The 26,395-nt window shown below is 41.3% G+C and overlaps 1 protein-coding gene and 1 long non-coding RNA gene across 2 annotated transcripts in view; both read left to right on the forward strand.

The window, feature by feature from the left end:
- LOC107197484 (uncharacterized) overlaps positions 1-26,395 on the forward strand; it is a 185,837-nt gene that overhangs the window by 57,966 nt on the left and 101,476 nt on the right. The gene's annotated exons all lie outside the window — the stretch shown is intronic.
- Positions 10,649-25,920, forward strand: LOC125782382 (uncharacterized). The gene is made up of 3 exons (XR_007425030.1): positions 10,649-10,773; positions 14,529-14,595; positions 25,772-25,920. It is a non-coding gene; the product is annotated as an uncharacterized LOC125782382 (long non-coding RNA).

The following is a 26,395-nucleotide window of genomic DNA, read 5'->3' on the forward strand; positions in this document are numbered from 1 at the left end:
TACGCAAACAAAGAAACAAACTAAATAAAGCAAACCTAAAACACTGAGGACAAACAACACAGCAGGTCTGTGGCTAAACAAAACAGATGAACACAATCTGGACAGAGTAACATGACAAATAGAGACAAAAGATGCGACAAACTACAAAGGAGCACATGGGGTATTTATACACAGGCACACACTAGGGACACCTGTGGAGGTAATGAGGGGGGCGGAGTTACAAAGGAGACAGGAGGGGTTACAGATGACAAGGCGGGGCTAAGGCGGAGACATGACCAAAACACAGTAGCACATGGCTGGGAAACATGACAGGTAAACAAAACACGAGAACAGAGGACAGGAGCAGGAAGGAACCAAAAAAGGAAAGAAACTGGACAGACACAGGCTAAGGTGTAACATTACCCCCCCTCAACGGCGCCACTACCAGAGGCGCCGAGATGAGAGGGAACAGAACGAAAGACAAGTCTAGACAAGAACAGGGACATTGGACATCAGGGGAGACTGGACAGTGGACGGAGAAAGAGACTGGACAAGGGACTTAGACTGGACGAAAGACTGGACAGAGGGCTGAGACAGGACAGGGGACTTAGACTGGACAGAGGGCTGAGACAGGACAGGGGACTTAGACTGGACAGAGGGCTGAGACAGGACAGGGGACTTAGACTGGACGAAAGACTGAACTAGGGGCTGGACACTTAACATAGACGAAGACTGGACAGGAGGCTGAAACAAAGGTGGAACAGGGCCGAACACAGAACCAGGGGTTGAAACAGACTGGACCAGGGATGCATATGGGGACTGAACAGGGGACCGAGCAAAAGACTGGGCAGTTGACGGGGCAAAATTAGATAAAGGAACAGGGACCATAACTCGGATGGGGACACAAACCAATACAGTGACTGGGACAGGAACAGAAACACAACTAGACAAGGGCACAGGGACACAGACGGACACAGGAACCACAACTGGGAGAGATACAGGAACATGTACAAACAATAATGGCCCAAAATTTACAAAGGTCTGAGGGGCCAGCTGGGGTATAGCTCTAGGAGCTGGTGCAGGAGAACTTGGGGCGGGTCTAGGTGATTGTGAGCTGGGAGTTGGCCTGGGAGCAGGCCTGGGGGTGTACAAAGTTCTGGGAGTGGGAACAGGATCAGGGACAGGTGCCGCAGGTACATGAACAGGGGCGGCAGTAAGTACAGGGTCAGGAGCGGCCAGAGCCGCGGGCACAGAGTCAGGGGCGGCCGGAGCCGCGGGCACAGAGTCAGGGGCGGCCAAAGCCGCGGGTACAGAGTCAGGGGCGGCCGGAGCCGCGGGCACAGGGTCAGAGGCGGCCGGAGCTGCGGGCACAGGGTCAGAGGCGGCCGGAGCCGCGGGCACAGGGTCTGGAGCAGTGGGTACCACGTGGGCGGCAGGCACTGCTGGTGCTGGAGCTGAGGCTGGAGCAGCGGGAGCTGCTGGAGCTGGAGCTGAGGTTGGAGCAGCGGGAGCTGCTGGAGCTGAGGTTGGAGCAGCGGGAGCTGCTGGAGCTGGAGCTGAGGTTGGAGCAGCTGGAGCTGGAGCTGAGGCTGGAGCAGCGGGAGCTGCTGGAGCTGGAGCTGAGGCTGGAGCAGCGGGAGCTGCTGGAGCTGGAGCTGAGGCTGGAGCAGCGGGAGCTGCTGGAGCTGGAGCTGAGGCTGGAGCAGCGGGAGCTGCTGGAGCTGGAGCTGAGGCTGGAGCAGCGGGAGCTGCTGGAGCTGAGGCTGGAGCAGCGGGAGCTGCTGGAGCTGGAGCTGAGGCTGGAGCAGCGGGAGCTGCTGGAGCTGGAGCTGAGGCTGGAGCAGCGGGAGCTGCCGGAGCTGAGGCTGGAGCAGCGGGAGCTGCTGGAGCTGGAGCTGAGGCAGCAGTTGCTGGAGCCGGGGCAGCAGGTGCTGGAGCTGGAGCCGGGGCAGCAGGTGCTGGAGCTGGAGCCGGGGCAGCAGGTGCTGGAGCTGGAGCCGGGGCAGCAGGTGCTGGAGCTGGAGCCGGGGCAGCAGGTGCTGGAGCTGGAGCCGGGGCAGCAGGTGCTGGAGCTGGAGCCGGGGCAGCAGGTGCTGGAGCTGGGGCAGCAGGTGCTGGAGCTGGAGCCGGGGCAGCAGGTGCTGGAGCTGGAGCCGGGGCAGCAGGTGCTGGAGCTGGAGCCGGGGCAGCAGGTGCTGGAGCTGGAGCCGGGGCAGCAGGTGCTGGAGCTGGGGCAGCAGGTGCTGGAGCTGGAGCCGGGGCAGCAGGTGCTGGAGCTGGAGCCGGGGCAGCAGGTGCTGGAGCTGGAGCCGGGGCAGCAGGTGCTGGAGCTGGAGCCGGGGCAGCAGGTGCTGGAGCTGGAGCCGGGGCAGCAGGTGCTGGAGCTGGAGCCGGGGCAGCAGGTGCTGGAGCTGGAGCCGGGGCAGCAGGTGCTGGAGCTGGAGCCGGGGCAGCAGGTGCTGGAGCTGGAGCCGGGGCAGCAGGTGCTGGAGCTGGAGCCGGGGCAGCAGGTGCTGGAGCTGGAGCCGGGGCAGCAGGTGCTGGAGCTGGAGCCGGGGCAGCAGGTGCTGGAGCTGGAGCCGGGGCAGCAGGTGCTGGAGCTGGAGCCGGGGCAGCAGGTGCTGGAGCTGGAGCCGGGGCAGCAGGTGCTGGAGCTGGAGCCGGGGCAGCAGGTGCTGGAGCTGGAGCCGGGGCAGCAGGTGCTGGAGCTGGAGCCGGGGCAGCAGGTGCTGGAGCTGGAGCCGGGGCAGCAGGTGCTGGAGCTGGAGCTGGAGCTGGGGCAGCAGGCGCTGGAGCTGAGGCTGGAGCAGCGGGAGCTGCTGGTGCTCTTGAAAATCTGAGCTTCAGTAGCTCAAAGAGTCCCTCCACCGTCTTTGCCTTTTCAGGCCTTTGGTCCGACACAATGTCCGCCCATTGTGAAGCCCTACCCCTCAGTAAAGTCTTGATAAAAAGTACCTTTATAAGTTCTGGAAGGGTAGGGCACAACAAATGGTCGAGGTAGAGGGAGCACTGCATGATGAAGCCCTCACAGGTCCCGTGTTCCCCATCATATTCACAGGGGGAAGACATCAATGAGGGTAATACCAGCGGCTGTCCATCTTGAAGCCTGGAAACAAGGCTCTCCAAAAACTCCTGCTGTTCCTGCATTTTTGTTGTTGTTTTTCGCCGAATAAAGACTTGCTACATCCTCAGTTGGTCGCATCTTATGTAACAAGGAGGAGGCAGGATGTAAACGCAAGTCTTTTTTATTTTCCATATTTAAACTAACAAAGAAAAGAACACTAGGGAATATAAAAAGAAAAGGTAACTAAAACAAAACACTATGAAACAGAGGATAAACTAAAATACTGAACCAAACAAGCAAGCTACGCAAACAAAGAAACAAACTAAATAAAGCAAACCTAAAACACTGAGGACAAACAACACAGCAGGTCTGTGGCTAAACAAAACAGATGAACACAATCTGGACAGAGTAACATGACAAATAGAGACAAAAGATGCGACAAACTACAAAGGAGCACATGGGGTATTTATACACAGGCACACACTAGGGACACCTGTGGAGGTAATGAGGGGGGCGGAGTTACAAAGGAGACAGGAGGGGTTACAGATGACAAGGCGGGGCTAAGGCGGAGACATGACCAAAACACAGTAGCACATGGCTGGGAAACATGACAGGTAAACAAAACACGAGAACAGAGGACAGGAGCAGGAAGGAACCAAAAAAGGAAAGAAACTGGACAGACACAGGCTAAGGTGTAACACTAGAGAGAAGAACTGAACCCTCCCAATCTGACCGCTGGATTTGAATAATATCTTCAGGAGTTGAGGAGAGAGGAGAGCTGTTTGCATTCTCTTTATCTGCGCCTGTTTAAAATGGCACTGCTAAACTCATATTAGATCAAACATGTATTTTTCATTTATTGACATTCAGGAATAATCTGATTATCACTTACTTATGTATTAATTAGGTTCTTCTGGGTACCAAGGTTCATGGCTGGACTGGCATTTTTGTTTAAACCGGCCCCTAATAATTAGCGGTGCACAAACGACAATGCAATTCATGTATGTGGGGTTACAGAGAAGCATAATGTATCATCAACATATTAAATATAAGAAGTCTAGTGTAGTGCTGGGTGGTATACGGTTCATACGGTATACCGTATTTTGAACCGTAGAAACATGCTGGGTGTTCAAATACTGTCACTCAACTCGCTGTTCCCAGCTGGGTGAAAGTAGTGAATTGTGGCTGGTTTTTAACACTGTAATGGTTCTAATGGCTTAAATTATTTATTAAAATATTTAGTTTTGTAAAGGAAACCGTGTTAAAGTTCTGGTGTATCTCTTTTTAAGGTCTGTTGTTTACATTCTTTAGCTGTTTTTCTTTTGTGGGGCAAAGTAAACCCAACACTAATCTGGGGTGGGTTTCCCGAAAGGTTCGTAACGCTAAGAACTTCGTTAACTCGTACTTAAGATTGATCGTTAATTAAAGAGTGTTTCCCAAACCCGTGCTTAACTAAAGTACTACGTAAACTCGCTCGCAGATTAACGAGTAACCCGACCCAGTCATTATTCTTAACATTCTACTTAAAGAGCATTCTGCTTGCAGTTCACCAGCTTAAACACCAGGGACCGCAGATTTTGAGGGAAACAAAAATATTATTTCCGTGGTTGAATCAATTATATTATATTAAATTATACTGTATTGTATTATGTTATGTTATATTATATTACATTACATTATATTATATTGACAACTTTGTCTGTGGCTTGTAGTTTAACTGGGCATATTGGAATTGACCAATCAAACCCACGAATAAATCACTAAAATCCATATTAGCATGTTAGAGTTCTTGACATTAATGCTGCAAGGAATGCAATCAATGAATTCCTGCAGATGATGATCACAGTCTAAGCAAAGCTGCAAAGTCTACAAGTCCGTGGATTCTGTAATCAGGCTGTGGAATACACGCAACTATACACAATTCCCATCAGCCCGGGAATTACAGCACCACACTATATTTTTTTCATGCTATTGTAGGTCCTGTGCAGGGGAAGCCCGTGGTGTCTTTAAACACACCTACACGTATTGTAAAGGGTATTCGTGAATGTTACATACACTTCCGGCACGGACGCGAGTGGCTGCCTGTTCCAGTAGCTCCGTCTCCTTTGTGTGTTTTTTCGATTTTTTTTACGTTTATTTATCATCTCTGTGCTACTACACACGTCTAGTGTACATCTTATTTATATCCTAAGGATATTTTTAGTGTAAATATGCGGGGCAGCGAGGAATATCGTGTTTATTCCCGTGAAGAACTGCTGGCCCTTCGACCCGCGGGACGTGGGGGCATTGTCCACACAATACCGGGGGAACTGAGGAGGAAATACTGAGGTTGCAGGGCCGGAGCTAAGCTAAAGGCTAAGTTAAAGGCTAAGAAGACGGAGAAGCGCTGGATGTATAAACCCTCTGTTCCGTCGGTGGTTATGGGGAATGTCAACTCACTGACCAACAAAACCGACGAGCTAGCGTGTCTGGTGAAGAATCAGAAGCTCTATAGGGAGTGTAGTGTGCTGTGTTTCACCGAGACCTGGCTCACCCCCGACACGCCGGATGCTAACGTGGAGCTACCTGGCTTCTCTACAGTGAGGGCGGATAGGGACCCGGCGCTATGCGGCAAGCAGAAAGGTGGGGGGATCGCGCTTTTCATTAACACCAGATGGTGCAACCCTGGACATGTGAACGTGAAGGAGGTGATCTGCTGTCGGGATATTGAACTGTTAGCGGTGAGTCTCCGACCTTATTACATGCCGCGGGAGCTCTCTCACACGATCGTTGTCTGTGTTTACATTCAGCCAAGAGCGGACGTGCAGGCGGCGTGTGACGTCATTCACTCCACCGTCACAGCACTGCAGACACAGCACCCTGACGCCTACTATGTGATTACTGGTGATTTTAATCATGTTTCACTGGACTCTACCCTGCCTGCCTTTTTCCAGTTTGTGGACTGTCCCACCAGGAAGAACAGAACCATAGACTTGCTGTATGCTAATGTGAAGGATGCATACAGGGCTATTCCACTACCACCGCTGGGGAGATCAGATCACAACCTGGTCTTCCTACAGCCTCAGTACAAACCACTGGTACTGAGGCAGCCCACTACCACACGCTCAGTCTGGTCTCCTGAAGCAGAGGAAGCCCTCAGGGACTGCTATGAGACCACTGACTGGAGCGTGCTGCTGCACCCACATGGTGAGGACATTGAGGGGGTGTCTCACTGTGTTACAGACTACTTGAATTTCTGTATGGATGTTGCTGTTCCCACAAAGACTGTACGCTGCTTTCCAAACAACAAACCCTGGATTACCAGCACCGTAAAGGACCTCCTCAACCAAAAGAAGAGGGCATTCAAAAATGGAAACTTGGTAGAGCTGAAGCGCGTACAGGGGGAACTCAAGGTACGTCTTAAAGAAGCCAAGGAGTCTTACAGGAAAAAGGTGGAAAGAAAGCTGCATGATAACAACACGAAGGAAGTCTGGGGTGCGATGAAAACCATCACTGGGTGCAAGAACAACAGCAGCAACCCAGTAGATGGGGGTGTGGACAGAGCAAACCAGTTTAACAACTTTTACAACAGGTTTGACTGTCCTGCTCCTGCTGCCCCCTCCTTCTACCCTCCTGCAGCTTTACCATCATCTCCATCTCCACCACCATCACCTTCAACTCCACCATCATCATCTCCATCTCCACCATCTTCATCATCACCACCATTACCCTCACCTCCATCTTCACCACCACCACCCTCACCCCACCATCTTCTTCATCATCATCATCAACACTATCAGCTAGCAGAAAAATCAGCTCCTCCAGTCCACCAACCTTTACTGCAGACCAAGTCAGGAGACAGCTGAGGAGACTTCACCCCAGGAAGGCAGCTGGCCTGGACAGAGTGTGCCCCAGAATGCTCAAGGCATGTGCTGTCCAACTTGGTGATCCCCTTCAACATGTGTTTAACCTGAGTCTGCGTCTAGGGAGGGTTCCTGCCACGTGGAAGGCAACCTGCCTCGTTCCAGTTCCTAAGAATGCACACCCGAAGGAGCTGAATGACTACAGGCTGGTTGCTTTGACATCTCACGTGATGAAGACCATGGAGCGACTGCTGCTGGACCACCTCAGACCTCAGGTCTACCATGCTGAGGACCCACTGCAGTTTGCGTACCGGGAAAAGGTGGGAGTGGAAGATGCCATCCTCTATCTTCTGCACAGAGCTCACTCTCATATGGACAAGGGGGGAGGTGCTGTGAGGGTCATGTTCTTCGACTTCTCCAGTGCCTTCAACACCATCCAGCCCCTACTGCTGAGAGACAAGCTGATGAAGATGGAGGTGGACATGCACCTGGTCACCTGGATCACTGACTACCTTACTGGGAGACCACAACATGTCAGGATCAGGGACTGCTCCTCTGATACAGTGATCAGCAGCACAGGAGCACCACAGGGGACTGTTCTCTCTCCAGTCCTGTTCACACTGTACACATCAGACGTCAAATACCACTCGGAGTCATGCCACATGCAGAAGTTCTCTGACGACACTGCAATCGTGGGATATGTACATAATGGTGATGAGAGGGAATACAGGACCCTGGTTGAGGATTTTGTGGTGTGGTGCAAAACCAACCATCTACAGCTGAACATCTCCAAAACCAAGGAGATGTGCATAGACTTCAGGAGGTCCAGGCCCACTGCTCAGCAGCCAATCTCCATCGAGGGGGTCGATGTGGAAGTGGTCAAGTCCTACAGATACCTTGGTGTGCACCTGGACGATAGGCTGGACTGGTCAGTGAACACTGACTCCCTCTACAGGAAGGCACAGAGCAGACTGTACTTCCTCAGAAGGCTCAGGTCTTTCAACATCTGCCAGAAACTCCTGCTGATGTTCTACCAGTCTGTGGTAGCCAGCGTCCTCTTTTACGCTGTAGTGTGTTGGGGAGGCAGCATCAGCAAGAGGGACGCTGGACGACTGGACAGGCTGGTGAGGATCTGTGCTGGGATTAGAGCTGGAGTCCTTAACACCACTGGCGGAGAGGAGAGCCCTAAGCAAGCTGCTGAACATCATGCACAGTTAAGGGAGAACTGTGGTATTAAAAAAAATAATAAACCAGGCACAATTTACCAAAAAGCAAGTCCGTAATTAGTGCTGTAACTGTTTTAAACAGTTACTGTATCCTGTTTCGTGGTACTGAGGATAGATAAGGGTGAGTAACTGGAGTCAGGGCTGTCTGTAGTGTTGATAGGGTGTAAGGTATGCTGTTGAGAAATTGGGTCTCCTTATGAGTCGAGGGTGTGTCTCTAAATGAAAGGCTGCAGGCAACACTGCCCTTCCTCCCCCAGTAGAGACGAGTATCTAGTTATTAAAAGTGAAACACTAATCCTTTGCTTAATAAAACTGTTAAAATGTGAACAGAGTCATTTAGAGAGTGTTTGTTGTGAAACTCCATTCTAAAGAAACATACTTGGGTATAGTAGTGGTAGACAGAATGTCTGAAGCTCTAAAAGCTCTTTTACTGAAAACTATTATGTCAAATGTGTCTAAAATATCTTTTTAGAATTCTGTTTATGGTGGAGAAACACATAAAATGTGTTTCTCTTTACACCATTCCATATAATATCAGTAAACATTCACTCCAAACCCAATAAACGTTCATTTGTATCTTAACTAACCCTCATGTTATACTGCAGGTCAAACTGACCCATATTTGTAATACTTTTTGTTGTGTTAAACCTTTCCTGCTCAACTAAAATACTGTAAAACACCAGATAGATAAAAATACTTATTTTATGTGTTTGTTACATATATTAGTATATATTGTATTTATATTTCACACTTACTGTATTGTTTTGTGAATTTAGTGCAGTACTAACAATAGAGGCTTCAAACACTAAAAACATAAATCTTTGACCTCAGCTGATGCCATGTTTGTGAACTGTAAATTATCTATAAAATTAAAAACCATGATGTGTAGTGATCTGGAGTAAAAATATTGATTACACTATGTGTTAAATATATTTACATTAACTGACCCAAGAACATTATTGCTGTTTCTTACAGTAGAACATAACAAGAGGATTGCTGAAATAAAATAATTAAAATAAAAATTAATGTATGTCTTGTTATTGTTCGTTTTGTCAATTTTAGTTTTTTTTTTTAAAAAGAGATGTCAATATAATCTTCATTAAAGCTATTAAGTGTATCCTTGGTTCAAGTTTTACTCTGCTAGTTTCCTCACTCTGTTTGAGAAGCCACAGCAGACAGCCACAACCCTTATTTTTTGAAATTCTAAAGGCCTACCACTTCAGTTAATCTTTCCTAAATAACAGAAGTTGCCTATATAGTCCCTTTATATCAGTAACTGAATAATTAGTAGTAGCTAAAATAATTTAGAATTTATCTTTATTATAATAATGTGTGTGAAAAGTGAAAAAAAAAAAACTACCAAAAAGCGTAGGGTTCAGGGTTCAAGCTCAACACTGTTTTTAATAAATATTAATAAAAAATTGGAGGCTACTGTTTGCTGTTTAAAGAAGCAGAAGGAAGATAATTAATGCGACTTTAATAAATTGAGATTTGTTCAACTCTTTATATAGTCTGAATAGCTTAACATGTTTAAATTTCTTGGTCTGAACACACAAAAGTCTTTGAAAATGACACTGAACTTGCAGACAGAAAGCAAAAAAAAAAAGCAGAGGTTGACCATTCAACAGCAATACTGGTTTAGAATCTACATAAAGTCTCCATGGGGAATACTGAACTTTGTACAGCATGTTTGTGTAGCTGAGGTGAGAAACTGGAGAAGGTGTGCCTGTCAACGATTTATTTTATTGTTGTGGGAAAGCTAAACACATTTAAATGGTGTGTTTCACATTATTTACATGTGTGGAAATGTATCTTACTGTACACTGACATGTCAAAAATTAATATATGATAGCAGAAGTTAAATACATTAAGCATATAAAAGAAAAAAAAACGTCAGGAAATACACTCCTCCTGTTGTTAAACATTAGCAACTTATTCTCATCATCATGAACAGTTAACTGTGAGGGACTCAACAGTACGCCAATCAGCCAAGAAAATATTTTGACAAACAGCCACAACCATTCAGCCATAACTTTAAACCCACTGACAGGACGAGAAGTGTCTGTTCATTAAGAACAATTGTGAACTAATTTTATGTGGAAAAGATGAACATTAAAAGCATCAGTGATTGTATTGTGGATTTTCAAAAAAAAAAAAAGATATTGTTTAGCCTTCAGTTTTTATTGACATGTAAACACTTCATGTCCAACTTTAAGTCTGGTTAGCGGTTCAGTGGTGAGCAGTAAACTTCCAGAGCTTTTGAGAAAATAGTGAAAATAAAACAAGAATCTGACAAAACGACCGATTTTATGAACTGGGTTATTAATTATGTAAAATAAATAAGTGGTAGTAAGGACGTCTCTGCTGAAATGGTAAAAAAAGAAATGTAGGCTTGCGCGGGACATGCAGTAGTGTAATTCAGTAAAATTCTGGTTCTAAGTTCTCATAAATCACCAGTTCTTATGAGATTTATGAGAACAAACACGAGGAAAGCTACAGAGGAGGAGCATCTTCTAGAAGGAACTCAGGCGGGGAGAAAGCGAAAGTAAAATCCGGAGCAGAACTACTGCGCAGTAACCGTTATACTTTTCTCTCAGAGACTCACGGAAAAAAAAACGTTCTATTATTTTACAACGAGGTTAAACAGATCAGCAGAAGAACGGTAAGAAAAATGCTCTCTCTCTCTCTCTCTCTCTATATATATATATATATATATATATATCAGTGGCGGATGCTGGTCTTTCAAGGAGGGGAAGCTCAATTTAGGCCTATATCTTAACATATGTAGTTTTATTTATACAAAAATTCTACTCTCCCTGAGATGTTTTTTTTTTTTTGTAAACAAAAGGCATTATTTTCAAGTTTTCACTACACAACAAAAAGGTACTCATTCTTTACATTGAACAATTACATAAAAAAAAGACGCTATGACATGAATAAACATAAAATGATCAGTAAAAAAAAAAAATATGCAAAATCTTTGGTAAAGGAAAAATGCAGGTAAATTTAGTTCCTTTTTGGACAGTTTTAATTTCCTTGAATAATCCCTTTATTAATTTAAATTATTTAAATTATTTTTTAATGATAACACAATATTGGTCGTTTTTATCAAAGAAAATGGCGCTATAAGGATTAGGAAAGTCTCAGGTTCAACTCCCAACACGATTTTTACACTAAAAGATCGCTGATTCGCTCATTTCGCTGTCAATCAAAAAGGGACTCCGCCTCAGACAGATCATCCAATCATCAGGCAGAAGCTGAGCGTCCGGGCCGGCCGAGTCCAGCCCACTGCTCCATAGACCCCCAGAGACGCTGAGCGCCTCCGATATTGAAGTCTGTGCACTGTTTAAAGCAGCGCTGTGAAGCTGCGGGAATGAGTGAGCGGAAAGCCGCGGCATTACCAGTGTTAAGAAGCTGATTCTAAACTAAGTTCAGCGCGGTGTAGCGCATATTTAATCAGTGACATGTACACACAACAGTATTAATTGTTAGAGTAATTATGCTTGATTTGTTATGTTTAACAAAATGAGGGGTAAAGGGGGAAGAGTTAAAGCGTTAAAAAGGAGCAACTGTGGTCCAGGTAAGTTGTTTTTGTTTACAATGTGATTATTAAGCATCAGGCAATAAAACTGTTTATTAAATTAGTAATTGGTTGGCCTTCTTCTATTTAATCCAACTAAATGATTGACAATGATTTTCTCACTAAAGCATATTGCTTCTACTATGGGCAGAAAGACAAAATACAACACTATTATACCCCCCTGCCCAGCTCCATGAATGGTATGTTCCAGTCGTAAGGCGGGAAACTCTTATATCTGGGCTGAATGTTATAGTTTCCTCTCTTTTTGAGTTTCCCCGGGCTGATGCAAGTAAGTGTTTTATTTTTTAGCTTCCAAGTAATAATTTAATAAATTCGAAATTAAGTAACCTGTAATGAGTGGTGTGTTGATATGCAGAGTAGGTAAATACTATTGAGGCTAAGATATAACATGTTTTTGATAATGGAACCTATTAGTAGTGATGACAAAACGAGGTTTCATGGGACTTTCCAGCCCAAAGGTTCGCCGAAAGGTTCATTACCCGAAGCCTCGTTGAATTATTCAAACTAGTGACTTTATGCTGATTTAGAGTATCCTGGAATGTCTATGTATGAAATAAACTGTTTGCCACTTTGTCTTAATGAATTTAAAAGCGTGTGTTTGCAATATTATTATTATTATTATTATTACTATGAGTGATGTGATTGAGAACACTCAAAATAAATAAATCAATGATGTCCACTGACACTGAATTCAAGAGTGCTCATAAAACTGAGAATGAAGGACAGTAAACTGCAACAGAGCAGTATGGTGAAACGGACGCACATTAATTCTTATTTAAAAATATAGAAACTGTGTTTGGGTTGAGGTGATTCCTTTTCTTTGATACAGTCTCTCCAGCCTTGAAGAATACCCTTTCACATGGCACTGAGGAGGCTGGGGTGCATAAAAATCAGTGCTCGCTGATATAAATAAGGATATTGATGTTTTTGTTCGCTCCAGTATATAAGTGCTACGTGGCTCGACCCTCTTTATGTTGTAGCGACAGTCAAAATTAAATCTTAATGTGTTCCACAGAATCCGAGGCCTTGTTTGTCATGATTTTTATAGTAAGGATACAAGCCTCGATCTGGGGCTTCATCCGGCACAGTTTCCCCATTTTGCTCACCACAGGTTCTGAGGCATCGCTTCAGAGATCACATCAACACATGTTACTACAAACACTCACCAAACAAACCCACACATTGCAAATGGGAGAGCATTTAACAGAGAAGATATTTTAGCTTGACTGTCTTTACATTATATTCCCCATTTACACACCTAAGACTCAGACAGAAAAAAGTCCTGTAGAATATACATTTGCTTTCAGGGCAAAAAAGCAGAGGTTTTGATTAGTGGGAGGTATAGAGTACTTTACACCTCTGACAACAAAGATACTGTAAGTATTATAAATACTTTACTGTTCACTAAAGCATTTACATGTGCTATAAAGGCTTTAGTTGATGCACTAAAACTTAAAACATCAAGAAAGAGCCTTTGATGCACGCTAATCTGTTTCCTGTCTGCAACATGTGGCCAGGTAGACAAAGTGAAAGCAATTCAGTGCAAGCGTTATATAGAAAATGTGCCAAGGCTGCCATAAGCATATGTGACATCCTGTCAAGAAATGTTTTTTTCTGAAGTGCAAGCACACAGTTTAACTGTGACTGTCAACAGTAAATGCAATACACTCATACTTATGCCAACTAAAAAAAAATAATTTTGAGCCTGTGACTCTTCCCACACCTAGAAGTAGAACCTCAAGGAGCATTTTGCATATCAAGTATCAAGTAAATCTCTGATGTATAATGAATTATATTTAATTATGAGGCTGCTTCTCAGTCAATTATACTGGTAACCCATATGAAGTAAGAGTTTTCAAATTGATGTTCAAATAAATTTTAGAGCATGTTTTATATTCCAGTAAATCCAACAAACTTTAGTTTTTTTCTGTTTATGGAGATAATACAGTATTAAACATGTAGATCAGGTTGGGAAACCTGAGCCCTGAATAGCAATTGTATGATTGTCTTGTTAAAATCAGTACATTTAATTTTAATGTGTCAAAGTATATAAATAAGAAACTTTTGCACAGTAATGTACATTCACAGCACATTAAATAATTCAGAGTGCTAATATAAAGAGTGACCTTTCTAAAACTGATCTAAATTGGGTCTATTGGGTTTATTTGTGATCCTCAGTGTCAGAATAACTTTATACGTATTTATGGGTTCTTACCCTCACTTTCATATATATTTTTTTTCATTTTCTTTGTAGATTTTAATGACAGTTCACTGAGAGTTAGGTATTCCTGGTATAGCAACAATATTCTCTATGATCATTATAAGTCTTTATTTTATCTGCTAAAAGAAATGATCTAATAAAAGAAAATTCCTTTCCATCTAACAATTTTTGGTTAGGAGAACGTTAGTAGTAACGCTTTCTTTAATCTTTTTTTTAACCACACCAGTAACACTACTGCAACCTCAGTTGTGTCAATGTTTTAATATGAAGTTACTTTTAAATGTTTCCTTAACGTTAGCTGGTAAAGTTATGTGAGAAGCATTCTAATAACATGAGGTAAACCATTATTTTGTCACACGAGTTCTGTAAAATTACAGGCTACTCTTCAAAACGTTGTTAGGCGTTCTTATAACGTTTCCTGTTAGCTGTGTCTGTGAGGGAAACTGGGTGAAACATTAAGCTGGGGGGAGGGAGGCAGGATGTAGAGAAGAAAATGAAACTATGTTGGTACTGAGCATCTGCGTGTTATGACCTTCTCACAAGGACACACACATAAACAATCTCACATAGAATTTATCTCATTTATTTCACATAGAAAAGCCATGATGACATGATGTAGTCCACCTGAAACACAGAGTCTTTTGGAGCTCACAGAAGAAAAGGTAAGAATGGACAATTACAGGACATTACATAAATAAAGTTATTTCATATTGAATAAAACAGGTATTTTAAAACTCATAACATGCATAACACAAGTATTAATTTATTTTCCATACGCATAACATTGTGCTAGGTTATACATCAAACCTAATTTAATGCATAGTTGTTCCAGTAACATGTTCAAGTGGACATGAAACATTTCAGTTTGTACAAGTTTTTTAAGGGACTAAATATGATGGATTTGATTTGGGGGGAATTTTTTATATAAAATGTTTACACACTAAATTATAATGTATTTACTACTCTTACTACTACTACGTTTGCACTAGTGCGCCGCCATTTTGCTCGTGCAGCACTGGTGACGTCACAAGGTTGGTTGGTTGAAGAGCCCAGGTACATAGCTAGTGGTCACGGTTAAGGAAAAGAGCTTATGCGTTCAAGCCGGTAAGGAGACGAGACAGATTAACGTTAACAGTACAAACTCAGATTTGTACAAACTAAAAGCCAGCGGTTCCCGTACAAGTGGAGAGGGTCGTAACCAGTGATGTCAGTAACGCGTTACTTAGTAACGCGTTACTCTAATCTGACCCTTTTTTTTCAGTAACGAGTAATCTAACGCGTTACTATTTCCAATCCAGTAATCAGATTAAAGTTACTTATTTCAGTCACTGTGCGTTACTCTCTCTCTCTCTCTCCACCTCTTCTCCTCCACACACACACACACACACACACACACCGCTCCCTTACCCATTCCCCCTCCGCTCTTCCCCAATCACATGCGTCTCGCTTTCTCCCCTGTCTCTCTCTCTCGCGCTCGGCGTGTCTTTAGTTTCCGCCCGTTTTCGTTTTTCGCCAGTTCTCGGGTTTCGCCAGTATCTCTTTATAAAGGCGTTTTTTTTGCGGCCGCGTCCCAATTCACTAGCCAGGGAAGCGGTCTGCCACAAATTTGATTGGCAGAGGAGAGCATTTAAAGATTTTACACCACACATGATTGGAAGTTCACTGTGGCACAGAGCGCACATACCGTAAACACAAGAAAAGTTCCGGTGCTTTAAATGAACACTGTCAGAATTAAATCCTTCTCAGTAGTTGGGTCCGGTATGGGTCCGTATTGGACAACGTCTGGGTCCGGACCCGGACCGCAGTCTGCAAATATGTGATCCCTGGTCTAGACCATATACACGGTTCTGTTTTATAAAACCACTCCTTGCTGCCCTGCAGAGAACAACAAGTTCACTGTTCAGTTTTACAGTGTTAAATATGTCAGGTCAAGAAAGACTTTCTTTATTTTATATATTTTTTATAAAAACAAGTATTTATGTTTAGTAAAATCAAGAAAGACCATATTTTATTTTTTATAAAAAAAAATATTTATGTTAAGTTAATTTTTTAATTTTTATAAAAAAAAAAACTTATTTTTTTAGGAAATAGTTAAACTTAATAGAGATAAATTGTTGCTGTTAAAAATGCATTTTCCAATAAAGGGAGTATTGGCAAAACTGGTTATAATGTTTATGTTAAGGCGGCGGGAGGTGGTGTCTGCAGCTGCTGAAAGTAACTAATCAAATCAAATCAAATTTATTTGTATAGCGTGTTGTACAGGTGTTGGCACAAAGCAGCTTTACAGAAACATGATTACAGGACAAAGAATCAGGCAAAACATTAAACATAGAATATACATAATACAGAACCCCCAGTGAGCGCGGAGGCAAGGAAAAACTCCCTCAGAGCTGCAGGAGGAGGAAGAAACCTTGGGAGGACCAAGACTCACATTAAAGGGGGGACCATCCTACCACTGGTCAAATGGCTTTTAAATTAAAATTTAAAAAGTCTTTTATACATCCATATAGGTTTTATGTATTCAGGAGTGTAATAGCGCCACTAATGGCTTGGATGTAATCAGTAGTGGAGAATAAGATGGACGATGAGCAGCTGATCTGTGGTGGTGGTGGAGAAGAGCTGACTTCAGAAACTTCCATCAGTCTGGCCGGACAGGAGACGCGAGAGCCTGAGGGTCCAACATCGGTATCGGGTCAGACAGGTGGGCAGTCAGTAACTCAGAGGAAGGCAGAGAGATGGAATTAGTTTTGACTGGATTTATGCAAAACTGAGAATATTAAAACATTATCAGAGTGTGGCAAATGACTCCGGCAGAACTGAATAAAACAGCCTAACTAAAGGCAGAGAGCCAGAAGGTAACATAGACATGGAGGCTCCCTGAAACACTGGCATCCACCCACTCCACCGTCCACAAACCTGAGTGACCGTGTGCAGTGGGAGAACAACAGCACCAGCATCTCAGTTTACCACAATTCCCTCTGTCCATGAACCCCTGAATCTGCAGCCTTATCTAAAGGGAAAAACATTCATTACTAAAAGCTAAACTAAACAAGTAAGTTTTCAGTCTAGACTTAAAGATTGAGACTGTGTCTGAGTCCCGAACATATTCGGGGAGATTATTCCAGAGTTGAGGCGCTTTATAAGAGAAAGCTCTTCCTCCTGCAGAGCTCCTCTGAATTTTAGTAACTACTAATAAACCAGCACCCTGAGATCTAAGTAATCGCGGTGGTTCATAACAGGAGATGAGGTCTTGTAAATACTCAGGAGCGAGCCCGTGTAGGGCCTTATACGTTAACAGGAGAATTTTATAGTCTATGCGGAATTTGACTGGAAGCCAGTGCAGTGCTGATAGTACTGGACTAATATGGTCAAATTTTCTCGTTTTAGTAAGGACCCTGGCTGCAGCATTTTGAACTAGCTGAAGTTTATTTAAGTTACTGCCGGAACATCCAGACAGTAGCGCATTACAATAATCTAGCCTTGAGGTAATAAAGGCATGTACTAATTTTTCTGCGTCATGCAGTGATAGGGCATTTCTTAGCTTGGCAATATTACGGAGGTGTAGAAAAGCTGTTCTAGTAACATTAGATATGTGTTTATCGAATGCTAGATCTGAATCTATGATAACTCCAAGGTTTTTAGCTGCTGAACCAGGGGTGGCTGAGAAGTCAGCCAGATTTAGCATTAAGTCTGATAATTTATTTCTAGCAGCTTTGGGGCCTAATAGGAGAACTTCTGTTTTATCACTATTTAATAGGAGGAAGTTGTGCGACATCCATGATTTTACATCTTCTACACAATCCTCGATTTTCTTTAATCTCACTCTGTCATCAGGTTTGGCTGATATGAAGAGCTGCGTGTCATCCGCATAACAATGAAAATTCACATTATGTTTTCTAATAACTTTGCCCAGTGGGAGCATATATAATGTAAATAATAACGGTCCTAATATAGAGCCTTGTGGAATTCCATATCTTACCTTGGTATAACTGGAAGACATATCATTTAACCTCACAAACTGATAGCGATCGGTTAAGTACGATTTAAACCATGATAATGCAGTTCCAGTTACACCAACCATGTTCTCTAGTCTTTCTAAAAGGATAGTATGATCTATTGTATCAAAGGCTGCGCTCAGATCGAGAAGTACGAGTAGGGAAACACAGCCTTGGTCGGCGGCTATAAGTAGATCGTTTGTTATTCTAACTAAAGCTGTCTCAGTGCTATGATAAGGCCTAAATCCAGATTGAAATTTTTCATAGATCTGGTTTCTTTGCAGGTAAGAGCAAAGTTGTTGGGCTACAGCTTTTTCTAAAATCTTAGAAATAAAGGGTAAGTTTGAAATAGGTCTATAGTTAGACAGTACACTAGGATCAAGATTTGGTTTCTTGATCAGAGAATTACAGCTGTTTTAAAGGCTTTGGGTACATGGCCTAGGGTGAGTGATGAGTTTACTATCATTAACAGAGGTTTAATTATATCTGGCAGTACCTGTTTTAGTAATTTTGTGGGAACAGCATCAAGTGTGCAGGTTGTGCTGTTTGAAGAGGAATTTTCTCTAGTTCTAGCTGTGGAAGTGGGTTAAAGACTTCCAACCTACCTTCAGTAACAGGGTTTTGTTCTAGATCAGCCAGACCAGATGACAGAGAGGATGTAATATTTATCTGTTTAATTTTATCCCGAATGTTTTCAATTTTACTATTGAAGAAGTCCATAAAATCGTTGCTGGTGTGAATGGCTGGAATCTGAGGTTCAGTACCTGCCTGGTTTTTAGTCAATTTGGAAATAACACTAAAGAGAACTCTAGGATTATTTTTATTTATCTCGATCTGTGAGGCCAGATACGCTGAGCGGGCTTTATTTAGTTCTTTTCTATATTTAACAAGACTGTCTTTCCACGCAGAGTGAAACACTTCCAGTTTAGTTGATCGATATTTACGCTCTAAATTTCGTACTAACTGCTTTAAGGTACGAGTTTGATCATTGTACCACGGTGCGAGCTTTTTCTGTCTCTCTATTTTGTGTTTAAGGGGTGCTACAACATCTAAGGTAGAACGAAAGGTATTTTCTAAACCTTCGGTTAGTTTGTCTAGTTCTACTGGGTCTATAGGAGAATACATTAGGGTTGATAAGTCTGGAAGCTTATCTGTAAATTGTTGGGCTGTAAAAGGCGTAATTGAACGTTTTACAGAGTAGCTAGGGGATGTACATATATTATGACTGAGATGTAATTTAAATGAAATAAGGTAATGATCTGAAATTGCGGAGGTTTGAGAACGAATATTCGGGTTATCTATGCTCACACCCAGGGTCAAAACTAAATCCAGAGTATGATTACAGTAATGAGTAGGTCCTGTTATATTTTGAATAATACCAACTGAGTCTAAAATCGATGTGAATGCCTTTTTTAATGGATCATCCAATTTTTCGAAATGAATGTTGAAGTCTCCAACTATAATCACTTTATCATTACTCACTGCTAAGTCTGTGACAAAATCACTAAATTCTTTTAAAAATTCTAAATAGGGCCCTGGTGGTCTGTAGATGTTAATTAAAGAAAATGCATTCTTTTTTGTAACTGGATTAATTATACTGGTGTAAAGAAGCTCAAAAGAAGTAAAATTTTCATAGTGTTTCTGATTGCTAACTAAGGTACTTTGGAAAAATATGCAGACCCCACCTCCTCTACCGGACAATCTCGGATTGTGTATATAATTATAGCCTGCAGGGGTGGCTTCATTTAATGCTACATATTCATTTGGTCTAATCCAGGTTTCTGTCAGACACAGAACATCGAATTTCTGATCAGTTATCATTTCATTCACTAGAACTGCTTTTGAATTTAGAGATCTAATATTAAGTAAACCAATCTTTAGGCTTGAAATGTTAGTACTACAGTCTGGATATGATTGTTTAATATAAGTTAAGTTATTTAGATTTACTGTTTTAGTTTTTTGATGTTTTTGTTTGACTCGGGGGACAGACACAGTCTGAATACATTGGTATCTAGGTAATGTCTCTTTGCAGCTCGCAGACGGTCGGTTAAGCCTCTCTGTCTGCGGCCTGGTCCCGGCTCTGGATTGTCAGCAGCTTCTAATACTACTCTGCCGACTAGCTAAAAGGCTATGAGCTATGCAACTAATAAAGTAACTTGTAAAGTAACTTAGTTACTTTTAAAATCAAGTAATCCATAAAGTAACTAAGTTACTTTTTAAAGGAGTAATCAGTAATCAGTAATCGGATTACTTTTTCAAAGTAACTATACCATCACTGGTCGTAACACTAACTTTGGACTACGTTGGCCTGATGTTGGGTGTCAACCAATATTTGATGTTTGGACTGCATTGGCCTGATGTTGGGTGTCAATCAATGTTAGACGTTGGGCCTATGTTGGCCTGACGTTGGGTGTCAAACAATGTTTGATGTTTGGCCTATGTTGGCCTAATGATGGCTTCTGATCAGTTACCATTAGCAAGACAAGGGCTTTGTAAACCTTTTATATAGTGAAATTAATTAGCCCACAAATTTGTATAACTAAATGTAAAAAGAATGTTATGTATTAAAAACCCTTTATCAAGAACGTGAAATAACCAACCATAAATGATTGCTAAAATAATTTATTGAATGTAATTTGAAGAGAAAAAAAAAACGTGATACATAACAGTCACTGAAAGAGAAAAAGAACACAGAATCTAGATAAATTATTTAAATAAAAAATTATACATATTCATTGCTAGTGAGTGCATTTTTAATAAAGTTTAAAAGTAGTTTAAAAGCCAAGTAATAATTACATCAAGTTAAAATATTTTGCATTCCTTTTACAAAATTTCTCTTAATTTAATAAAAAAATAAATAAATAAACAGATGAGATAATGTAGAAGGAATGTTACATATGTTAACTTGATGTAAGTATTACTTGGCTTTTATACATATATATAATATATATATATATATATATATATATATATATATATATATATATATATATATATATATATATATATATATATATATATTGTTACATGTGTGAGGAGGGATAGACGTAAGTGCAGAAATATATATATATATATTTATATATATATATTTATATAAATATATAATATTTAATCTTACCCGGCTGCGTTTGAGTTTATTCGACTGCGTTTAGGCGAATTCAGCTTCAACTTATTTAAATATAAACATGCGAGCCTAAATTAACAGTCGTTTTTCTAGAGCGAAATGACCACGCGCTTCAGAACCTCAGCATTTCTTTCATGTATAGTGCGTGCATTAACATATGCAAACGAGTATGTTTTAAAGGCTTAAACTTCACCTGACAGCTGAAGTGCTTTGTGTACAGACACACACAAACACACACACACACACAAACGAGATCGGCCTTAATGCCAACGTTCTTCCAACATCAGCCCCACGTTGGTCTGTTATGGAAAGCCATATGGGTCAGAATTCGCCTGGGTCTGACGGCACTTAAAGCGTGCGTATACTTAAAAAACGCCGTCCAAAACGCCGTTCAGGGCTTACTTTTACGCCTTGGAACAAACGCCAGGCGTTTAAGAGCGTGTGGCGGCGCCAGGCGCTTACATAATATGGAACGCCAAAAGGCCCAAAAAACGCCTGGACCAGACGCCTTTTATAGAAAAGAACGGCGTAAAATATGGCGTTCTGTGTGGGTTTTACGCCGCAATATACGCCGTATGTTTTCAAGATGCCGTAATATACGCCGTATGATTTCACGACGGCGTTAAAAACGCCGCTAAAAGCACAGAAAACGCCGTTTCCCCCGGCGTTTTTCGACCCTTTTGGCGCGCCGTACAGAGCGCCGTCTCAGTGCAATAAGACGGCGTAAAAAGCGGCGTTTTAGTGTCTCTCTTGACGCCGTAAAAAGCGGCGTTTAATAATAAGATAATGAGCTCCACCTTCCAGTTTTGAAAGCCAATACATTTAAACTCTGTTCAGCCAATGCTCTTACAGAGAGACTCAGTCTAAAGCAATTCACTGCAGATCCGAGCTCCTGAGCTCTTCAGACACAGTTTTTTAGACACAATTAACAATATACCATCTATAGACATTCCCGCTGGTGCTCATATTAGTCTAATATGTATGCTGTATCAATGTAAAAATAAACTCTAGGTTTAGGTGAAAGCAAAACGCTGTGCAGCTCCCCACTTTTTTTTTTATCCAGAAGGAAATCACATCACCTTGTCAGTATATCACACATGAAGAACCCTATTGTTGCAAAAACATCAGGGTTTCAATAAATGAATTTATTAATTTATTAAATTAGTTACAAATTATATTAGGAAGCTGATTCTTCTTATTTTTATTCTTATTATAATATTATAATTATACAGTATAATTATAATATATTATATATATATTATATTATATAAAATTATATATTATAATTATATAATATTATTATTATTATTATTATTATTATTATTATTATTATAAGATGTAAATTATTCTTAATTTACTATGAATATTATTGTTTTGTTGTTGTTTAAGCATAATATTATTAATATTAGTTTTTATGCTTCAGCAGATCCGGTAATTTTTCTATTTCCATAAGGAAACAAGTAATGTCATTTACAGACATAGACTTACAAGTTACATATTTATTATATTTATATTTATTATTATATTATATTTACTTCAGTCGCTTAGAAACCTTCATTAAATTATTAATCTGGCTCTTTACTTTGGAAAATCTATTCAATATCCAAACTCATTGGCAAGCCCCACGCACATTATGAGTGTCAACTTATCTCATCATATTCTATTATTATGTAACATCAATTAGCTGATACACATACAGGCAGTACAATACACAGTATTTATTATAAACACACAAACTGACCAACAGCACCACAGCTAGCCTAACTCACTCCAGTCTAAATGCTGGACAGCCTGGATCATTAGCTTAAAAAAGCGCTGTTTAATTTTGCGTGCGTGTATGCATTTTTCGGCTCCGAGACAAAATGGATCAGATCTTTCGCGCTGCGTGGGGAGATTGATTTTGTTACTAAAATTCTTTAATTGTAGTATACTTTAAGATTTGAATATTTTTAACATATTAGAGAGACACTTCTGTAAAAACAATTAAAACATCCCTAAAAAGGGGCTATAGCGACGTTCCTGTGTATAGACACCTATTCACGGTTTGCGGATGTCTTATCAAGTCTTGTCATTTATTTGCCCTAAAAAAGGCCTTTAAATCTTACTGTAAATCCTTTGAATTTAACATTGTTGTTGTGTACTTTTTGCAATTTTCATATTTTCATAATTTTGTCTCTGGTGGTCTTAAAAAATCATTTTTTTGCACAAACAGGGGCAAATCAGCCTGGCATTGATTAAATATATATATATATATATATATATATATATATATATATATATATATATATATATATATATATATATTTTTTTTTTTTAATTTATTCTTATTAATTCTATTTTCTTACTCAATGTTGTCAGTCCCTTTTAAATTGTAAATGCTCGGCTACACTGGAAATGATGTACTCCCGAGAGGAAAAAAAGGTTTATTGATTGAATGATCGGTAAGTTGAGCTATCCAGTGATTGAGAGTGTTCTTCGTGGAGTATAAATTTAGCCGTCATCCTTCTCTCTACCAACACCTCCGTGTCCTTGAATATTCAGCTGTCGGGGTGTTTTTTTTTAAAGTGTTTTTTGGTTTATCACTGTATATCTTATAAACATTTACGTTTCCTTACATTTTATGATTACTAACACTCCTGTTATTTAGATCCTTCAAATAATATAAATACTGATACAGTACCTGGCCAAATATTTAAGAGCTAATAAACCAAGAAACTCTTGTAATATAGCAGAATTACCCTATTAGCTACCATTAACCAAACGTAGCCTAAAAAGAAACACACTATTAATTAATAAAATTCATGCACAAGGGGCGTCCCTACTACTATTAATTTTATTTAAAATACATTGAACAGCATAAATATTAGACTAATAAAAGGCATGAGCACCAGCGGGAATGTCTGAAGAAGGTATATTGTAAATTTGTATTTAAAAACTGAAGAGCTCTGGTTCAGGAGCTCGGATCTGCAGTGAATAGCTTTAGACTGAGTCTCTCTGTAAGAGCATTGGCTGAACAGAGTTTAAATGTATTGGCTTTCAAAACTGGAAGGTGGAGCTCATTATCTTATTATTAAACACCGCTTTTTACGCCGCTTATTACGGCGTCAAGAGAGACACTAAAACGCCGCTTTTTACGCCGTCTCATTGCACTGAGACGGCGCTCTGTACGACGCGCCAAAAGGGTCGAAAAACACAGTGGGAAACGGCGTCTTCTGTGCTTTTAGCGGCGTTTTTAACGCCGTCGTGAAATCATACGCCGTATATTACGGCGTAAAACCCACACAGAACGCCGTATTTTACACCGTTCTTTTCGATAAAAGGCGTCTGGTCCAGGCGTTTTTTCGGCCTTTTGGCGTTCCATACGCCTGGACCACGGCAAACTGCTGTGTGTGTGTGTGTGTTAGCTGCTCTAATAGAAATGTGTGTGAGTGTGTTTGTATTCTGTGCCCTATGTGTCTGTCTGTGGGTTTTTGTTTGTTTCCCGTGAACGCGCGCGCACGCATACACACACACAATTGCCATGTTCCAGCCATGCTCCACTATTAGTGTGTGAGACTTGGGCTGTTTGGGAACGAGCTAAAGACCAAGGTGGAGCTGACGTTGGAAAAAACGTTGGCATTTTGACGCCGACCTCCGCTCCTTAACAACCATTATCCAAAGTTCTAAAAATACTGCCAACCACAGACCAACGTTGGTCTGACATCGACATTTTCCAACGTTGGGCCAACGAACTGTTGCTATCTGGGTAGCTTTATATAACGTTAGTAGGCGGTAGCTAGTTAGCTAGCGTTGGGTAACTATCTTAACATAGCTAGCGTTAGCTATTTAGCTAACTAACTTAGCTAGCTAAGTAGCTAACGCTAGCTTTGTTATCTGTTAACTGTCAGCTTATCTAGACTTTCAGTACCTCTCGCTGCTCTGCTGGATGGGTGAGTCATTTGGCTTGTTCCTTGCGGTTCACAGCTGCTGCTTTCATAGTACCCCCAGTCGGACGGTCTGTACATCCCAGGAAAAATTAAAACGGAGGAAAAAAGCCTCGGACTTAAGTTTATTTGACCGGCGAACGACTAGTTAGTGCTACTGACTCAAAAACCCTCTGCTCCACATAGAAAGTGCTCGCTACTAACCCTAGCATTAAGGCTAACCGGAGGATTCTCGCGCTTTAGCGCCGCTAGCCACCGCTAAAGAACAGCTGTCTGCCTAAGAGGCGAGATATAAAAGTGAAAGTGAACCTTTTTCTCATTCTTCACCCTATAAAATTTTACTACACCCAGTATTACTACACCCAGGGGCAATACAAAAGTGGCCCCCTTTGCAACGATTTTTGGTTTGGTGTTTATTATCCATTGAGGAACTACTGTAGGCCCATAGTTTATGTAAGTTAGGCATTCGAAAACCAATCTCCTGACGTCACTTGGCACTGACAAGATGGCGCTACACTTACTTAAAATAAAATATATTTATTGCTTATTATTTTAATTCAGTTTCACTGACAGCTGTTAAACTTATAAGAATGGTAGAGTGAAAATACGTCTTGTGAATTATACTAAATACCTTAAGTGCTTCATGGCCACTTTAAAGTAACATTTAAAGTGTAATTGGCATATTGTATTCTATTTGTAGAACCACATACATCTGCATTTGTAGATTTACAGTGGAAAATATAATACAAATTGAATAAACATAACCATAATTTTTTTCCTGCTATCGTTCCTCTAGATGTGGCTGAAGGGTGTCACCAATCCTGATAGTCCTGATGTTTGATTTCACTGATGTCTTGTACATGTTTACCTTCCTGAAATGATGGAAGAGGAGAGTGAGAAGATAAAGACCTGTGAAGTAAATCTTCAAGGGGAACAACATGAGATTCAAAGGTAAGCAATATGGGTGCCCCCTGAAAGTCAATGGGCCCTATTTTATAATATGCTCAAGGCGCATTGCGATGCTCATTGCTATCTTACACTCTGCAAACAGTCTTATGCTGAGGAATATATGTATGCTGAGTGGTGCAGAGAAAAACACAGGTGTGCCACTGACTTATTTAAACTGATTTTAAAAAGACATCCATACCTATGTTAGCTAACTAGATGCTTTGTGTGTGTCTCGCATGCTCAGCACGCATATAATAAACACAATACAAAACAAAATAACATTGCTGTTCCCATAAATTACCTGCTCACACACCTTCACAGCGTGACCTTGCAGGCCAGTTTCAATTTGTAAATAATACTAGTTGCGGATGAAGACAAAGGCTGAGGTACATTGTTACGGTAGTGTTTGTTTGATTAATTTGATGCAATGTGTGTGTGTCTGTCCAACTCAGTCACGTAAGGCCATACAGTC

Source organism: Astyanax mexicanus, chromosome 17 (genome assembly GCF_023375975.1).
Source record: "Astyanax mexicanus isolate ESR-SI-001 chromosome 17, AstMex3_surface, whole genome shotgun sequence".
Lineage (NCBI taxonomy): Eukaryota > Metazoa > Chordata > Actinopteri > Characiformes > Acestrorhamphidae > Astyanax > Astyanax mexicanus.